Below are 15,794 nucleotides of genomic sequence, written 5' to 3' on the forward strand. Positions count from 1 at the left end.
TTGCGAGGACTCGTTTCACTCATCAGTTTTGAAAAAGAACGGGCTGCTGTACCTACTGCTGCAAAGAGGCTGGCGCTGTGCTGAGAGCAGGACAAAGGTCCAGCCGTGCTTCTGCTATCCCCAGCCATGGTGGGTTGCCAACCCGCTTTTGCTGTGAATTTTCACAGCTTTGGGATACTGCAAACAGAGGACTTCATGTCAAAGCTTTGATAGTATCTCATTTCAGAGGCTGGGGGAGGTTGGGATGTGTTAAGGCTGAAAATATTTACAGGTTTTGAAGTTGAAACGCAAACAGGAAAAGCCCTTTAAAAAGTGAGTGTAGTGGATATTCAAAACAGGGATTGCCATGGAAACGCCACAATATTTGCTTAAATTGACACAAAGGTTGCTGGTTGCAGGGTTCTGACTTCTTTGGCTCCATTTTCTTTGGCCCGGCACCTATCACAAATTGATCTCAACAACCCTCTTTTGTTTTGCTTCTTTTATTTTTGTCTGATGGAAATAAAAAAAAACACCACCAACAAAACCCTCCAGTCTACAAATCCCACCTCCCAGAAGAGTCTGAAGCTTCTGAGCTTCTGTCAAATGTTGGAGCCTAGGACATTTTTTAATTTTGTAAGTAAAGTAAAAGTTCTTGTTCTTTTTAATCTGTGTATTTATTAATTTCCTCCAATGCAGGAAATAGAAGGGAATTGTCTTAACTGTCTAGGGAGAGTGTGGAGAAGGGTAAAACGTGTTGCAAAGGTAGCAGTGTGCATCCAGGGAGCACAGGAAGGGAAGTGGGACTTTTGTTGTCCAGCTCTTGGACCAAAATTTGAGAGATTTAGTTTTGGTTCCCAATTCTGCCTCAGATTTGCCAAGTGACCTTTGACAAGTCACTTAATTACTGTGTGCCTCACTAAACTGGAAATAATAATTCTTCCTTTGTCTCATCTGGTTATATTTGTAACGTCTTTGGGGCTGAAGAATTACATTTGATGTGGGGGTGTACAAGACTGACGACAGAGCTCTCTAGTAGTTGTAAGATAAACACAAGTGAACGATTCCCCCACAAAGGAGGGATGACATCATGATATCTCACGTGTGCCGAAATGCTCAGCTGGCTTTGGGGGGAAGCTCTTTGCAATAAGTGGCTTAGTACTGTAGGCTGCTTCTGCAACTTATTGACCTGGATTTTTTTCTGGGGAAAGTTGGAGTGCGTGGCCCACCAAATGGTCACCTAGGTGGTTTCTACCTACCTTGACTTTTGAGTTGCTAGCACCACATGTGGCAGAGAAGGCGACTGGGATGCAACGTGTTTGGCATTGCGTGAAATGCCTTGCCTTGCTGGACTGTTGAGTGTGACCAAGGGCTGAGGTCTGTGGGTGGCTGTGGCATTTGAGGCCGGCGTCATCGTTTATGCTCGTGATTCACCTGAGCTCTTGTACTGCTCAGTAGGGAATATTCATTTCCTTTTGAAACTCTCCTCAGGGCAAAGAGACTTCACCAAGTGAAGGGAGGCCATCAAATTCACACTGTCTTCACCTGAGACCACCTCCAAAACAAAGAACCTGACTTCTCTCCTGGCTTTGTACACTGGAGTGAACCTTGAAGCCTGTGAATTCTCAGTGCAAGGTACTGGCTTTTGTTCTGTGATCAAATGGTCTGCTCTGAAGTAGGACTGGAGTGAGTGATTTTGTCTCTCCAGAAGCTCCATTCCAGTTCCTGGGAAATCTCTAGCCTATAAAGTTTGGAAGAGCTGCTGAAAGTCATTGGTTTGGGTGGTAAATGCATGGTGGGGTGTTGGCTGGCTTACAAGTAGGACTGGGTTTACCCCTGACATCGCTGCCCATTTTTGCACAGACATAGGCACCCAGCTGACACAGCAAAGCGCTGGTTTGAACAGCTCCCTCTCTTAGCCTGCTTCCTAATGAGCTGGTGTGCAGTATTAACAATTAGCTAAGTAGTATGCCGGAACAAGCTAGCATGGGAGTCCCCTGGGTAAGTATTGTGTGGGACAGTTTCTGATTGACTTGTTTCACAAAAGAAGAGGAGTTTGAGGATGTCTGTGGTCATGGTGGGAAACTCAGAAAGGTTGTGAGGGGGTGGGACTCTGTGTTTCTAAAAGCCATTTTACTCTCTTCACTGCTTGGCTCCCATCACAGCCACTCAACAAAAAAAAAAAGGTATGGCACAACATGGCCTAGAAGAAAGCAGCTGTAGGATACCAACAGTGGGATAATGTATTCCTTCTCAATGGTTTGGGAAATTGGGAGGTACCTGGTGGCACTGCCGTACTGCTGCATATAGAAGGGGCTGAGGATCCTCACTGTGTTTGGGCTTTGTATAATGTTATGTCCGCTCTGTAGCGGGTAGAGGTTTTGTCGGGGGGTATCTCCATACTGTGTCGGCACTATTAAATGGTGATGATGCCTGAATGAAGATCAACAACCTGAAGTCCCTGTGAGGGTTGTGTGTCACCATGTTCTCTGTCTTTTGCTGCTGTGCCATAAATGATACTTGGGCAAAGCAGTGTATCCAAAGCTGTTGTGAGTTACAGGTACAGCTGAGACCTGAACTAGAAGTATCAGGTTGGACGGACTGTATTGGCTTAGCAAGAGGGAAGACGAGAAAAGTCACAGGGGTAAGATGTTGGTCTGGGGCTTCAGCTATCGCTGTTCATGTCTGGCTGTGTGTGTGGCATGGGGGAATTTACTCATGTTCTGAGTGTCCTACCTTAAAGAGCAACAGCTGTGATCCTCTAAGGCTCAGCAGGGCTTAGTGTTTGCCACGTGTTCAGAGCCTACAGATCTGAGTGCTTTCAGTAAACCTGCCAGTGAATACAGTATGCTTCAGGATGGGATATGGATGAACTGTGCCTTCCCACACCTTCCTAGTGCTAAAACTCCTCCAGGGTCTGGCATGCTTTATTTGGAAAGCTTGGTTTTGAACTATTAATGTAGGGAACTCTGGCCTTTATCCCTGCGTGGGCTGCTCTGGTGCCTGTGTCCCCTTTTGGAGCAGTGGCACACGCCTTCCCAAGCCTCCAGAGGCGAGAGAGCTTCCCAAATTGGAGCCCTGCCCGAGGGAATAGGGTAGTGGAACATGAAGAGCCTTGAGGTTTTACCAAATAAGATACAAATTCTCAGGTTTGAATGCAGCAGGTGAATTTTCCACCAAACATCCTTATGTGCCTCTCCAGAGAAGCCTATCATCCAGGGGGAGAAAACTGCTGAGGAAGCTGCTGCATAGGTTCTGGGTCCATTTTTCCATCAGGGGGCTTTTCCTGTGGCACCTCTCACAGGTTTCTGCTGGTGTAGCTCCTGGTATTGAAAGCCTTGCATGTCCATCTGACATGGACCTCGGATGAGCAGGACAGGACCTCTGAGACAAGAAGGCAAGAGGAGGAGACTGATAGATCAGGAATTCCTTAAGTGCTGAAGTGAACCTTAAGGTTCAGGTTCTTGCAGATCAGTAATCCTTTTTGATGTTTGCCTTCTCCTTCTAGTACCTACTGGGTGCATTGCCTGTACAAAGCTGAGTGTCCTTCTGGGTCTGTTTTCTGAGGGACAGACGCTCATGAGAGACAATAGAAATGTTTCCCTTGACTCCAGCTGTTTTCTGAGGTCCCTTTAGTTCTACAAGCATCACTTCAGTGAAGGAGATGCATTTAGCCTTTCAGGCATGTGGCTTTGTGATCGCTCATGCTCTGGACTAGAAATCCCCGTGTTCCAGTCTTCAGCCCTGGAGCAAGTTGTATGGCTTCTACTTTCAAAACAAGCTCAATTTACTTTGGGCTACAGAGGCTGTTTGCACGTTCTCCAGAGCCCGTCCCTAGGCTGTGATTGCTTTTTCACTCTCTGTTTATAAGCACAAGCTGGTTGTTTAGTCCTAGAGCTATAAGGGTTGGAGGGAGTTTTCTTGTTCAGTTGATGAAGGGTAGCCTTTTATGCGGAGAAAAAAGCTAAAAAAGATGTGGGAAAAGGATTAGAAATACCTGCTCTGTCTGTGTTTGAATTTGCAAAATATTTCCCCTTGCTTCAATCCTAAAGTAAAGCTAAATTTGGGGGTTAAATTGGGCTGACTGCATTTTATTTTTTTTTTGCAAGGATCCTTGGGATCACTGCATAGGCACAATTGCTAAGGGAGCGAGGTGGGAACTCTGCCTTCTGCAGAACTGCAGCTGGCCCAGCCCAGCCAGCCCTGATGGCTCAGATCCTGAGCTGGGCTGGCGAATATGAAACAGCCTTGCAAAATCATTGTGGAAATTTACCCGCCTGTGTATGAAATCAACTTGCCTGCCTTTGCCAGGAGGAGTTTAACTTGCCCATTAAAATATACATCTATTTATGTATTACTTGTTCTGTGAGAGAAAATTTTCCCAGGCAGTTACAAAACTCAGTCTAGACTGTAACATGTGGCATCTGGTGGTAACATGCCATATACATATATCTGAATACAGTATCTACAGTATCACCCTGGCTGGGAGTTAATAGCACGTATCTGGATTATAGCGAGGTCTTTCCGTTTACAGTACGCTCTCACTGGATAAAAGTTTGGCCCGGTTCCTGCCAGCACTGGTCTGAATGGAGCTCTACCCTGCCTGCTTCCATCCAGATAAAGCAAGGCAGGCATTTCCATGCTGCCTGTTCTGACCTGTGGCCCCATGGTCCACCTAGGCTGGAGGCAACAGTTCTTGGGCAGAGCTCTTCCGGTATGGCTGAGTTGAGGAGAGGGAAGATGTTAAAAGCCTGTCTGGGATAAGAGCAGGGTTGTCACATCCATCTGCTCAGGCCCTGACGAGCAGCTGATCCATATTGTTAACATATTGCCTGCCATATGGGCTAGCTCAGCTCTCCAGGAACGCTTGGGAGACCTGACCTCTAGTGTGACAAGATGTGAGCATGAAGGACGGGTTGACAACAGCCCTTGGGTCTCGGAGTGTGAAACCGTGTTTCAGCCACTTCCGCTGCCTTCCCCTGCGCTCACTCGCGCGCTGTCTCTGCCTGCTTCTCTCCCTCTCTTTTCTCTCTCTGAGGGTTTTTTCCTCCCTCCCCTGTTTTCCGCATCCCTGGTCTGCGCTAGATCAATGACCTTCACTCATAACCAGACTGGACAGTTCTGACTCCCTCCCCCGGGCCTTCGATCAGATGTTTGGTTGGCGGCTGTGGAAAGCTGAATGGGGGGAAGTCAAAGGAGGGGAAAGAGGATCATGTGCTCGGCAGGCCTTATAGCTGTCCTTACCGTATCTGGTCTGGGAGTGGGACTGAAGCCTGATCCACTACGGTCCTTAGCACCTCCTGCTCGCTTGGATAACAGCAGACGCCAATACAGTCTCCTAATGGAGGGCCAAGTCCAGCAATGGGATCTAAGGTTGAAAAAGCTCAGAGGTTCAGGGAAGGGTCCTGATGCCAGGGTTTCAGGAGGGAACACTTACAAGGCTTTTGAGAGACGCAGAATGATTTAGTTTCAAACGAAAGGTAGGCACAGCCCAAAGCTCTTTCAGAAGCCCTGCTATGCCCAGCAGCTAGTAATTTGGCACCTACAACCATCCACATGAGAGAGAATAGTTGTCTGAGGTGCAAAAGCTGAAGAGGTTTTCTGGCAATGAGGAAATCAGATGAGCAGGATCCCTCCCAGGTATTGAAGGAGCTCGGAATACAGAGCCTGCGTGCAGTGAGGTGCAAGCACAGAGCTCACGTGTATGGATATGCGGAGCAGCTTAGCCCTGAAGAGGCCCAGTGCTTAAGTGAGGGCCAACAGTTGCCTGGGTGACTGTCATGCAGGAGACCAGCCTGCCCCAAAAACTCAGATAGAGAAAGGATGTGCAGTAGTGGAGGAGACAGGACTGGGCCAGGCCTTCATGGGTTCAGACCTTGCTTTCCCCGCCACCTTAAGTTGTTCTTCTGACTTCATGGTATTCTCAGTCTCCTAGAGCCATTGCTGATGAAGGTGGCCATCTCTTTCCTAAGGCTTCTGTCTTCACGCTTGAACTTTATGGAGGTTAAATCCTGGCACTATTAGAGCAAGCACGAGTTTTGCCATAAACCTCAGTGGAGTCAGGATTTCAGCCTTGGCTCCTCAGAAGAGGATCAGGATGTTTCCCAATCTTTCTTATCCATCAGCTCTGTCAGACCTGTGGGCATGACTTATTTGTCTTTTAGTCTCCCCAAGTAAGGGTTGCCTTCTTTTTAAATGCCTGTCCTGTGAAAATCAATATCCTCAAAAAAGCTGTGATTTTGCCCTACTGCTCTTCATAAAGGTTTTAGACCAGTTTAGGTGCTTTTATCACTCTCCCTCCCCATATACCTGCAATTGCAATGAGCATTAATAGTGTTTATTTGTAGAGAGGAGCCCACTGAGGTATTGCAAAATAAAACACAGTGATGAGTCGTGGTTTATTTACTCAAGCTTCACTGATGTAACAAACCTGATTTTATGCTAATAATGACTCAGAAGTAGAGTTGGGAGGAGAAGCCAGATCTCCTGATTCCTTTAACCATCTGACAGTCCTTACTAGATCCAGCAGCAGTTCTCTCAGCTGGGATGCAGGCAGCAATTCTGTGGCACCCTGATGAAACAGCTAGCTAAAAAAAAAAGGTTAATAGTGCTTTGCCAGTTTGCAGGCTTCCACTAAACATTTAGGAACACTTTCAACTCTGGTACGCACTGTATGTGGGGCCATCTGTCTGTCCGTCAGGCAGCTGTCCAGAGGGAGCCAACAGGGATGCTGACCTGCCGGAGTTCCTCAGGGAAAACCATTTGGAAAGCACTTGGAGCAATCAGTGCTAAGTATGCACAAGTGTTTGAGGGACATGTATGTTCAAAGTGTAGTTCTTAGAAATCTGTTGATAAAAACAAAAAATTTGAAAAATGAACAAATACTGTAAAGTGAATGTGATCTGTTCTCTGATGTCTTCTATTGGGGGCTCATTCCAGAGCTGGTGCTCAGCCCATAGGGCAGTACTGGAGGTAAGGCTTATCTCACTACTTGAGCTGAATATGGAAAGACTGTTTTAGGATATTGCCTCTGACAAATTATGTGTTAATGCTGGGGCTTTTTTTTGTTATTACTGCAGTTATATATTAACCATTAAGAGCCACAGGTAAGCCATCTGCTGATGTAAAGCATCAGAGCTGCATTTTCAGCCAGCAGAACTATCCTGATTTTTGCCAGGGCAGTTTACGATCTGTCCCAGTGTCTTGTGATTCTTGCTGAGTTTGTCTTAGCTGTACATTAATAGAACATACAAGAGGAAAGAGGAGAGGACAAACTAAGGTGAGTTTGAAAGTAAAATGAGCAAACAATATTGCTAGCCTTGTCCTTTCAGAAGTCAAAAGCTACTCCTCTCCTCCCCCCAATTATAAGACTTAATAATACCAAGGTTTCTATGTGTTTAGGATGCACACAGATCACATTTCAGGTTGCTGTGCCCTGCTAGTGGGAGAGCAGAGGGAGCAGAGGGAGGGATAGCACTATACATACGTTGTTGTACAAAACAAAAATCTTATGCAACTTGCAAAGTCTCAGGCTTTAAGAAAAACACAAAGCATTGCAAGGTTGACAAGAGTTGGCACATGGGAGCAATTCCTACTTGATTACCATGTCCCTGAAGTGTGCTGACCTAGAGAACAGCCTACTCACGAACCTGGTTGCCATCCTCCCTCACCAGGGCTAGTTACACCAGGAGCTGAAGTCAATTGCCCCAAAAGGCCAGGAATGTTTTGGTAGACTTGTTTTCCCTGGGGCCATTTGGTAGTGGAGCAGTGCAGATCCTACCTGATCTGGTTGCATATGGTGTGGGGCAGAGGGGGTTTGTCCTCTGACATCCGATCTTTGAGGAACTGATAGCTGGACATCCTTGATCCCTGAAACAGGGAGGGATAAAGGTAGAGAGCTGTCCTGGGGATGGAGTGAGGAGAGCTTCTTGGCACCTTCTATTGTAGCAGCACAGCCCAGCGCTGCTGCCTGCCCTGTTGTTCCCCAAGGCAGCTGGGCTCTGGCTTTCCCCTGCAAGAGGCTCCTTCCTTTGCATGTGACACTGTTGTATCCCTGACTTTTCCAGCCCAGAGAGAGCTGCTGGGCCATGAGGGGTGCTTCCCCTGCCTCTCCCTGACTTCCCAGCACTCCTAACTTGGGGGTGACCAGCCAAGGGGAAAGCCCAGTTACCCCACCCTGGAACCAGCTATCCAAGCAGGGCCTGAACAAGGAACAGGGACCATTCCAGGTGCAGGCGGAGAGCACTGAGGTCCCAGGCTTTTGACCCAAACTTTGAAAATCCACACAGTGTTCCCCTGGCAGAGCTGCCCCTCGCCCCTTTCCCAGCTGCAGAGAGAGGTGAAGGTGTTTCCCAGGACCCCACCAAATTAGTCACCTGGCAACTTCTGGGCTTACTCTTTGAAGCCTGCCATGCTACCTATCCTCCCTTTATCCTGTTCTCTTCTACCCACTTCTTGCTCATTCCCCTGTGCCACTTTTTATGAGTTCGCCAGAAAGGAGAGGAGATTTTTCTTTCCCTTGTTTGCTTCACTCCATTACTCCCATCTGTTCATCCAGGCCCTTAGTCCCTTTGTTTTTCAGAGTCGTGTGGATTCGGGCTCTCTATTTGCTCTCTGGGATGCTCTTCTGGACAAGGCTGGTGTGGGAAGGAGGTCTGGTTCACAGGCCAGCACAAGGGGTGGGGGAAATATGCCTCTTCAAATTAATCAGAATTTTCTCCTCCAGAAATGCTAATGGAGGAAAAGCAATTAAAGCAGCCTGTTTTTTATTAAGTAATCTGTGTTAAGAGCTTGTAATGAAGTTTAGTGCCGTTGTGACTCGATATTTCAGCTTCATCGGTTTGAGTCAAAACAATCCAAAGTGGGAAGGGAGCGAGGAGGTGAGCTGCTCCCCAGCATCGGTCATGCTGCCTCTTGTTCCAGCTCGCTCTTGCAGGCTTTCCAGTATAATGTGTATGAGACCACTCACTCTTTATCCTGCCCAGGAGGGCTGCACTGCATAAGAAAGGGGGCTTTAAAACCTGCACACACAAACTGGATGGCTTCTTTTGGTTTAAAATACCTGTTCTCAAAGTGGCCCCTTGGAACAGCCTTTGCCTTGTTTCTTGGGGTCGTTGCAAATACTAAGTTTTCCATAGGGAGCAATGAGTGGACAAGGGACGGCAGAAGGGAGGTGGCAGTGAAGTGCAGTGAGACCCTCTAGCCGAGTGGTGCATCCCTCTGAACAGGTTCCTAAAGCTTTTCCAACATCTGGAAAAGCTTTAGCTGCCACAGGGCGAGGGTGGCGACGGTGCCTGCCACTCCTGTCCTTTGCACCTCCAGGCCTGTGCTCATTTCCCTCTGAGCAGCGCAGCCCTGTGACCAGGGTGGCAAACTGCTGGGGGTTGCCAGCAGCTGTGGAAGTAGCCCGTCTCCTCCTCCTCTCCTTCCTCCCACCCCAGGAGAGGGCAAGAGAAAAAAGGGACAATGTCCCTTTAAACAACTACATGCCAAGCCTCTGCCGTCCTGTTTTATCTGAAGTCCAACCGCATGTTGTTCCAGGGCCGATCCGCTTTAGCTAATTAATAATCTGACAGGAGCCACCCAAGGGATTAGCTGCTGAGACGAGCTAGACCAAACCCCCAGCAAATGAGCCCCGCACTCCCTGGGGACTCGGAGGTGACTTTGGGGGGCAGGGGGCTGCACCACATGCAGAAGGGTGTCGAGGCTCTGAAGGGGATTTATGGCATCTGGGAGGGTGAAGGGGGAGGCGAGGGGTTACAATTTATGAGATGTAAACTAATAAATCAGTTAGTTGAGGAGGGGAAAGGGGGAGCACCAAATTAAAAGATAACGTCTTAAAGGAACAGTGTAAATTGATGGCACTCCTTGTGGCAGGGGATACCAGGAGAGTTCCCAGTGCAGACCGGTTGTAGCTTCCTCTGCGCTGGCTGCCTGGGAGAGAGAAAGAGGGAGACTGCAAAGCAAAAGAAAAAAGGGTGTTGATGGCGACTGAGAGGAAGAGATGCGTCTTTGCGCAGTTTATGCAAACAAATGATGGGTTGGCTTTTGTGGCAGAGGCAGCAACGTGAAGGAGGGCACAAGGCCACCTCTTTTGATCACAGAAGACAGGGGCTCTGGGTGGTTGTAGTGCCCCTGGCCTGGGAGGGGTAAGGGGGTCATCCTCTGCACTTAGATGACCACCCTCATGGTCATCCTCTGCACTTAGTCCTCCCATTTGATTAGGCTTCCAGCCTTGTAGGGAACTCTTTGGTTCCCTACTTGTTAAATGAGATTAGTGGAGTGGGTCAACTTGGAGCAAGACGAGTTACTATTAGGAGAGCTGTCTGAAGACAGTGTGTGATATATTTTCTTCTCCAAATTTGACTCTTCAGGCAGTGACGGTGTTTGGAGCATGCTCCTGAGGCAAATGTTGGGTTTTGTTCTGGAGGCTTGCAGAGGTCTGGAACTTCCTGGTGGTGAAGGTCCATTTCAGGTTCTCTTCTGATGTTGGGAGCTGTGTGCCTGCTGAGTAGGGTAGTGGCCTTGGGCATAGGTTTTCCCCTGCCTCTTCCGCTGATCAGTCCCAAAGCTGCTGTGCCTGTTGCTTTTCCATACCCGTCTCTTCTGGTGCCTTGAAACCTCTCCTGGCTCGAGGTTCTTTCTGAGAGCATGCCCAGGCCTCAGCTTTCTCTAGGGGCTGCTCTAATGCAAATGGTAATGCAAGATGGGATTTCCAAAAGCCGCCTTAGGGAGATTTGTAATCCCTGCCCCATGACGGTGCTAGACACAAGCTAATGGAGAGGGACCTGTGCGAGCTCTCTATGCAGACCCAGAGCAAGCCTCTGAACCCTTTCCAAAGGCCAAGCTTTTGACGTTGTTCCCTGCAAGGGCAGGAGACTCCATCCCCACCTAGCCTGCAGCAGACCCAGGGCAGCATAGCCCCTTCCCTATCCGGGGCCAGGGAATGAGGCTGCGGTTGTGGAGCAGCAGGCGGTCCCAGGAGCCAGGCGAGCTCCTCCTGCCCCACCCCACCCCACAGCACCCCATGGCCTGAAGCCAGCTCGAGCCCCCGCAGCCAGCCCGGCATGAGCCACAAGCAACCCTGAGGTGGTCACTGAGGAACGCCTCTTTGCTGAAGGGGTCTTGGGCTCATGTGGGAGCTGCCCTGGAGGAGCTTAGTGCAGAGCCTGCAAATCGCTGTTCCAGTGGGGCAACTGCATTAAGCAAGCAAAACTCATCTGACTACTTCTTCTACATATTTCAATCTAGAGAGCTACCTTGCAACTTGCAGGGTCCCCAACACAGACATGTTGGGCCGGGGCTGCTTCTTGTTGTGATCTCAAAAGGCAGGGAGCTTTGCTGGAGCTGAACTGTGGTGCTGAGCCACCTTCCTTTCTGGGCAGCTTTGGTGGGCACTTGCTTGGATCTGGGCTGCCAGAGTGAGCTAGAGCTGCTGAAGCCCTCCTGCCAGTGCTGCGCCATCCCATCCCATCCTGTCCCATGGCACCCCTCCTCATCCTGCTGTGCTTACACAGTCTCGTGGTGGGAGTGTGTGGGGAGGCTCTTCCGGAGGCTGGGCTGGCAGTCGCGCCGTCGCAGCCTCTCATACACACAGCCGTGGTTTGGCCTCCCTCCTGCAAAGCCGCCAGTGGCCCACGCTGCCTCCTGACCAACATCATTAGTGCGGGTATTTATATTTCATTAACAACATTAAGCCAAAATGGTATTAAAAGCAACACCAATGATAAATAGCTTATTAATAAACAGGGAACCGGCTGCACCACGCGCAAATTCAATCCCTTCCTAAACGTGTCTCTGCCACTAAAACCAGCCATTTAACTCCTGCTATCCTGGAGAAATTTGAAGGATGCTTTGGGGGAGGATGAGAATCAGATAAAAGCAGGGAGTGGGAGAACACAGTGTCATGCAGTTTGGTTCTTACTAAGGCAGCTGACTGGGGTGCTAAGAAGGTGTAGATCTCTCAAAGTGCCACTATATTTCCACTATGGGTGGGACGCATTTGGTTTTGTGTTTCTAGTGTAATTTTGATTGTGTTAAAACAGCAGTAGCAGAGAGAGCATGGAACAAAAAAGCAGAGAGATTTAAGATCCAAGTGAGAGTCTACCTTTGATTTTACCATCCTCTGCCCTGTTTCCTGTACACACTTTCACACACCTCTCTCTGGCTTGGGCAGTACTATCCACAACAGCCACCAGCACAAAATCTCTTGCCTGCACGAAGCTCGGTCTCTCCCTGTGATCTCTGAGGACAGCCAACCCTATCCTCGTTCCTCCCTGTGTGTTTATTCTAGGGATTAAGAATGTTAAAAATGTGGCTTTTCTTGTAAGCTTGTCAATCAGTTTATTATTTTTATTTTTTGTTTTTGTTTGCCCCCAACTCCTTATTCTCTGAAATGACTTCCCATGCTCCTACCCCACCCTAAGTACAAAGGCTCTTTTATTGCTCTTTCTGCTCCTTCTTTCAGCAGTAAATTAATTACCTCAGAAACTTGGATGACTTTGGAGTTGGAGGCCCCCCCTGAAACCACCTCTGAGTTTCTTAGAGAGGTTCCCCTCTCCAACACAGCTCATGCACTTTCCCAGCGGGGAGGACGTGGTGCAGGGCTTTGCCTCGCTTGGTCACACTCCTGCCATGCAGCACAAACTGCTCCCTCCTTTGCATCCAGACACACTCCCCTGCTCCCAGGGCGTGTGGGTCCCCCTGCTCTCCCACATCCAGTGTATGGTCAGCAGCGTGTGCAACCTGCACCCAACACCCCATGTGCGTTATCTCCAGAGGCAGCAGCGGCAGGTTGTGGGCATGCTGCTGGTCACTGCTGCCTGTGTAGGCATGCTTTGCATGTAGCTCCCAAAAACTGGGCAGCTCTCCAGTTGGTCATGCTCATCTGTATTGCTCTGACTGCACGCACCTTGCTGGCTTAGGTTGCAGCAATTGCAGGTTTAAGACAGTAACTTTGTGGTCTCCCTGCTATGGATTCGTTGGCTCACCTTTCAGCTTGCGTCATGCAAGGGCTTTACATGAAGAACAAGACCTCTTCCCTAGCCTGACCATGTCTCAATGTCAGATCTCACTTCTAACCAGTGCAGCATTAAGCATAATTTTTTGCACTTCTGTTCCTAAGCGCAGTGGTGGTCCTGAATTTAGGGTTTGAGGTGCAGCCGGAATCTTTCTGCCTCCTCGTCTCCTAGTCCTTAGGTTCTTCTGTTACATACTGGGCACAGGCTGGATGGGAAGGGAGCGCAGGAAGATTGCAGAACCGGCTGGACTCATCTCCATGACCTGTGTCTTGCATGTGATGGAGAGCAACTTAACCAGAAAGAGTGTTTTATCATTTGTTTGCATGCCAGTGCGGGCAGTATCATGGATCGCATGTCTCCTGGTTAGCTGAACTGTGAATTGTGTGTCCTGACAGAGTCATATAAGAGAGGAAACTCATCAGAACCTGCCTGTTCCAGGCCCAGATGATTGTTGCAAGGTCTGTCCCTTACTCACATGAGCATTAAGACGCTCAGATATTCAGAACAGGGAGGGGAGGCTGAGAGAAGGGAGAGAAACCAGGCATCAAGATAATCATGATTTCCCCAGAGCTATGTAGGGAACTCAGAGGCTGATATCCAGCAGCATCTCTTGCATCTTGCTTTTGCCACAGCATTAAGGATAAACAAAAAACCCTTGGTGCTGCTTACCTTCTCTGGTCCCCAGCCCTCATCCTGGGGCATCCCTTCCTGCAGGGAGCTTGACAGAGCAGGGTCGAGAGGGAGAATTGGCTGTACTCACACCCTTTCTTCTAGGGGGTTGGAAGGGCTCAGAGAATGGGAGATGCAGGGTGGGAGTTGGCTGTAGCACTGGATGAACATCTTGTCTGTAGATGGACAGAGAACACAGAGGGGATCCAGCAGCCTGGGAGCTGCCTTATTGTAGGCAATAGAGGTTCCTACAGCCAGCAGAAAGAGAGAATGGATCGGACAGAAATACCCTGTACAACTAGTAGTCATGAGTTGCTGAGGGGAGGGTTTCTGAGGAAAAGCCTTTGAGCTTTTCATCCTGAAGCCATTCTTGGAAATACCCCTGAGGGAGCTTTGTTAAACACTCCTGTCCACTGGGAAGATCACCCCTGGCCATTGACATCTGGTACCATGTAAGGATGGTGCCAAGGCTTTTTAGGGCTGAAGGTGATAAAAGTGGCCTTCCCCCTTAGTCCTTCTCTATTTCTATGCTTCCTTTTCATACTTTTGGAAGGATCTCTGTTACACATAAATTACTGTTGCCTGCCAGATCTCAGGCTTTCTCTCCTTTGAATAACCAAACAAGGATGTAAGGACTTGAGTCCGGCTTTTCACCATGGAGAAGACTAGCCCCTGCATAAGAGACTCCTGCGTGGAAGGGAGCATAAGCTTCCCCCATCTGCTGAGGCATATGTTTCATAGGAAGTTCTTACATGCTCCTGGGAGGACCCTCTCTGCCAGTTAGGAAGGAGATTATTGTGGAAGCTGTCTCATGCCAGCTCTGTCTGAGGGATGGGAGCTGTGTCCTATTTCATACCCTGACAGTATCAGAACAGGTAGACCTGAAGTGGTGTTCTGTGTCTCAAGGGTGGGTTCTCGTGGGACATGCAGCTGTGTTATGGGGGGAGCTGATCTGTACCCAGCTCCCAAACTATTGCATTTAGCGCCCACCCCTAGCAATTTTGCAAACTCCACGAGCTGCCTGTTCCATTGCAGCTCTCTTTATGGAGCGTCTTCCCTTGAAAGGAATTTTAATCAAACTTGACTGAGGAGTGCTGAAAAACATGAGGAAGTAATTAGAAATATGAATTTACAGCCTGCTGGAGTACCTCCCTCTCTTTCTCTCTCTCTGCATAACGCCTGTGTTTATCCGTGTTTCCTACCGTTACCAGTCTCATTCTTCAAGCCCTCCTCCACTTTACCACCTTTGTCCAAACCCAGTGTGTCAGATTTGTGACCCTCAGTGCTGCCTCAGAGAGAAGATAAAAGATAGGGCCAGTTCTGGGGAAGACTGTGGCCCTCACTTTCTTCTGCGAGGCAGTAGTAAGCCAGCGGGAGGACAGTCCCATGAGGAAGTTGCAGGTTCCCTGAAGGAAATTGGCTGGAACAGCCTCCCTGATTGTCTGTGATTTCCCAGCTAGATAGGCCCCAGGGGAGGGGGGTAGGCTGGAGCAGGGTGGAATCAGCCTGGAAATTAGGATGGGCTTGATGCTTCCTCCATAAGGTGTTATTTTCTCATTTATGCTGTTCTTGAGGGTCTTTTTTTTTTCGTTTTCTTGCATGAAACCATTTTTCTGGGAAGGCTCTGAGCTTGGATGACTGCGGGATCCATAACCAGCTCCTAGGGATGGTCACATACTCCAACGCCATTCGCAGGTCACATACTCTTGTGCCGTGGGCTCTTGCTCCCTGATTCCAGTTTATATGTCCTTCTCCTTTTGTGCCATGAGTGCATACGGTGAGTCTGTATAGAATGCCTGTATAGAATGGAGAGCTTTCAGCTGTGTGCTGAATGCACACCAGAGGTTTTAAACCCTTCGCAGAAGGGAGAGCGAGGAGAATTGCGTGGGTGAGACTCCAAACCCAGTCCAGTTGCCTTGGGCAGGAATTAAGGGGCAAGGTGTGAACTGTGTGTGGGGGTAGCAGGAGAGCTAAAACAGTCAGGCACTACTTCTCTCATCTTCATTTTGCTTTCTTCTTAAAGCAGTAGAAGAAATGGCTGGCAAGTTACTGGGCACTTGGGAACATGGCTGTTCAGACAGTTACCAGCTTGTGTGGGAATTAGGAAGAGCTCTGAATTTGTTGGTG

The 15,794-nt window shown here is 48.8% G+C and overlaps 1 protein-coding gene across 5 annotated transcripts in view; it reads left to right on the plus strand.

Moving 5' to 3' along the window:
- The window catches only part of CASZ1 (castor zinc finger 1), a 212,326-nt gene that overhangs the window by 34,962 nt on the left and 161,570 nt on the right, over positions 1–15,794 (plus strand). For 3 of the 5 annotated variants that reach the window (XM_069782508.1, XM_069782511.1, XM_069782509.1), the window contains exon 2: positions 1,471–1,614. The exons of the other annotated variants lie outside the window; for them this stretch is intronic. The gene's annotated coding sequence lies outside the window, so the exon portion shown is untranslated. The remainder of the gene's footprint in view (positions 1–1,470; positions 1,615–15,794) is intronic. 5 annotated transcript variants of the gene reach the window in all.

The sequence above is a fragment of the Haliaeetus albicilla genome, chromosome 4 (assembly GCF_947461875.1).
Source record: "Haliaeetus albicilla chromosome 4, bHalAlb1.1, whole genome shotgun sequence".
NCBI classification, from domain to species: domain Eukaryota; kingdom Metazoa; phylum Chordata; class Aves; order Accipitriformes; family Accipitridae; genus Haliaeetus; species Haliaeetus albicilla.